This window comes from Centruroides sculpturatus, unplaced genomic scaffold (assembly GCF_000671375.1).
Source record: "Centruroides sculpturatus isolate CEXI.00-Female unplaced genomic scaffold, Cexi_2.0 scaffold138, whole genome shotgun sequence".
In the NCBI taxonomy this organism is placed as follows: Eukaryota; Metazoa; Arthropoda; class Arachnida; order Scorpiones; family Buthidae; genus Centruroides; species Centruroides sculpturatus.
The window spans coordinates 20228-23729 of record NW_019384434.1 but is presented as its reverse complement, the minus strand read 5'-3'; the positions used below and the strand labels follow the sequence as shown (position 1 = coordinate 23729).

The following is a 3502-nucleotide window of genomic DNA, read 5'->3' as shown; positions in this document are numbered from 1 at the left end:
ACTGAAATCTGTTCAAGAAAAATAAAAATTGCATTTAAGTTCATTCTTTTATATTTATAGAAATAGTTTATGCCAAGGTTAACAACTTGTTTGAAACAATTCATTCTATTAATTCTAAACTGAATTTTGAATTCTTAAACTAAATCATTTCACTTTCCATTGAATTAACTATTGAGAATTTCTTCACCTCTCAATCTTTAAATTACAAAATTAATTTTTAGAACTTCAGCTACAAATGGATACTTAATGCAAATATTCTGCATAATTTAGAAAAGTTTCAGATGCATAGAAAATGTATTACTGAACCATGCTGGTATTTAAACTAATTTGTAATTAGAAAAGTACATTATTACTATCATAATGAGATTTATAACTATTTTATACTGTATATTTTAAGAAAAAAAAAAACATACCAGATAGCAAATAATCTAAACATAAAAACCAATGAACTGCAAAAATGAGATTATAAAATGATAGAAATCTGGCTAATTTTTATTATTGATAGAAATCAATTTGTATTAGTCTAATTTCTTTGAAGTTTGACATTGCTTTATAAGAAAAATCTTTCATGCTAATGAAATTTCCAATAATTTGGATACAATATTTTAGATTAAATACATCACAGAACAAAACCAACATAAATTAAATTCAAAAAATTTAGTAATTAAAACTAACTTGTTCTGTACTTCTTAAGAATATAATACTTTTGATGTTTTCTAAATTAGCCCAATTTCTATTAAGTCCTTCCATAACCTAGTCTATTTGGAAGTTCATTGACTTCTATGTTTGGCAACTTTATATTACAGTTTAAAAACTTTAGAACAAAGTGAAACTAAAGGAAAAAATAAAACACAAGTGACAAATATATTCTGCCCCATTTTATTACACTTTATACCAGCATAGTCAGTAATATGCTGGAGATTAAATTACAACTTAAGACATCATTACAACCATCAAAACTGCTTTATAGAGAACAGCATTGGTTGAGGACTGACGGTGACAAGATACATGACCAATCAAATGACAGTTCACAACTGATATCCAAGCTGAACAAACTACTGTAGAAATTACATCTTGGGTTTTCTGAGTGTAACAATTGAATACAAACAGTAGATTAGCACAATGTAGAATCATATCTTGATAAGAGTTTATTTTACTTTTTTTTTTTTGGAAAGAGAATAGCCAAAGAATTTGTATTCAGAATAAAAATGTAAAATCAATTCACTTATAATACATAAGATACTTTACTAGGAAAGCTGGAAAAGTTAACTTTATTTCAATTTTTGTCCCAACATCCAAGATGATTGTTCTCAGTAGCATCAAGATAAACAAAATTTACTAGATTTTCATCTAGAAAGAATGAAGTATTTTGTGACAAGTGTCACTAAATTTTTTTTTATACTACTAATGACACCGTCAGCCCTGTGAGGCTTAAAATGGCAGTTCTTCACTATGTAGTGCAGGAAGGGTTTCATAAACACTTGAATCAAAAAACAGCAGGTATGAAGTCTAACAAGAATTATGGCAGAAAAAGTCCTTCAATTTCATTCTAGTAGCAAATGTCACATAGCATATTTCCGGGTCCACTCACGTGCTAACTCATTGTACTTGTCACGGTCCGTTTTATAGATTCTTGCAATTTCCGGTACTAATGGATCATCTGGATTTGGATCACATAACAGTGAACAAATTGAAAGCAACACTTTAGAGATTGTTAGGGCTGGCGACCATTGTGATCTTAATATATCAAGGCAGATGCTACCATTACTGTTGATATTAGGATGATATATACGTGTAGTAAAGGCCACCTTAGGTGGTTTAAATGGATAATCTGTTGGAAAATGAATGGTCAAGAAAAATACCCCTCCCTGATAAGGACTATCTGGGGGTCCCATAATGGTTGCCTGCCAATGAAATAAATCATCCCCTACAGGTCCTGCAGAACACTGGGCAGGTGGGTCACGTTTCAAATCCTCCAATTCCTTTTTGATACGTTTCAATGCCATGTTCGACTACAGACAAAAAAATCGAAATCCCTTTAATCTTCGCTTAATCCGAATTACAACTTATTCTTCTAATCAATAGAGGTCGGGATGGTAGAACCTTTCCACCAATAACCAGATGGAACGTGGATCACGTGAGAGCTTCAACCAATTGTCTTTTAAATCACGTGACGACAACGTCACTCACCCTCTTCAGACCACCTCCCTGTGGCGGTTCTTTACCCGTTTCGCTTTAACTCACAGTAGCTAGTTTTTTACGTAAACCTCCTCTACGCTGTTAAATTTAGCTTTTTCTAATGTTTAGACTGTAGTACATACCAAAGTGCTGACGAAAGTCGAAATTTGTTGTGTAACGATGTCAGAAACTTGGCCCGCTCGTCAACGAACTGACTGCAGCGAGTGAAAGACAGAAATGGCGGATGAAAAGAGAGCAGGTAGTCGAGAGTATCGAATGTCTACTGATTACGGAACGCCACCTAGTGATAAGCAAACATATACGATTTCACAATTTACATCATTTTGAAAAACAATATTTAAAAAATGATAACAAAGTTATTATTACTTCTATAAAATATACAGGAATTTCGTACATTTTATTAAATATATTTTCATGAATAAACATTATTCACACGTATCGAAAATACAGAAGATAAATTCTATTTATATTTTATACAAATACAAGTGGTTAAATACACAAAAAGTAAATACAACTTATTACTAAAATGAAAAAGTTTCAAATTTTTTAAATACAGTACTTAATAATAATAATAATAATGATAACTTTAAAATTCTAAATTATATTGAGATTTAATTTTTTTTTTTTTTTTAGCTGTCGCATAACTTTTATTTTTACTGAAATAGCTGCATTATTCTGTTTATAAAGTTAGAAATACGCATTTCTCGAAATTATGATTCATAACTTACAAATACGTAGATATATCGTTGTGTACTCTAATATTATTTAATATACGAAGGTCTAGACCCATAAAAGGTCGAAGTAACTCGATGATTAGGTAGGGAAAGACGGGCTCGATATATCCAGGACAGGCTGCGTTCCTAAAAGATTCCTGGGTTCTCGTTCAGATTCGATTCCTGGTGCTTAGAACGGCAGGATGAGGCATTAACTACCTTGGTCAAACTTTTGAAAGAGAGTGAGACATCAGACAATATTCTCATATACTTATTTGAAAAATCCCTGCTATTGTTTTGATCACATCTGTTGTGAAAGTGTATTTTTCGTCGTAAATTAAACATTTTTTTCTTTTTTGGTTCTTTCCTCTTTACACTAACAAGGGGACCTTACGGTCTCGGAAATTCAGTTCGGGATGAGACTTCGCACGTTAATACTTATTTGAAAAATCCCTGCTATTGTTTTGATCACATCTGTTGTGAAAGTGTATTTTTCGTCGTAAATTAAACATTTTTTTCTTTTTTGGTTCTTTCCTCTTTACACTAACAAGGGGACCTTACGGTCTCGGAAATTCAGTTCGGGATGAGAC

General features: G+C 31.7%; 1 long non-coding RNA gene across 1 annotated transcript; it reads right to left on the bottom strand.

Annotated features, from left to right (window-relative positions):
- Nucleotides 1-2048: 2048 nt before the first annotated feature.
- LOC111619837 lies at nucleotides 2049-3372 on the bottom strand. The gene is made up of 2 exons (XR_002755828.1): nucleotides 2928-3372; nucleotides 2049-2479 (listed from the first exon to the last, which is right to left on the bottom strand). It is a non-coding gene; the product is annotated as an uncharacterized LOC111619837 (long non-coding RNA).
- Between the last annotated feature and the right edge of the window lie 130 nt (nucleotides 3373-3502).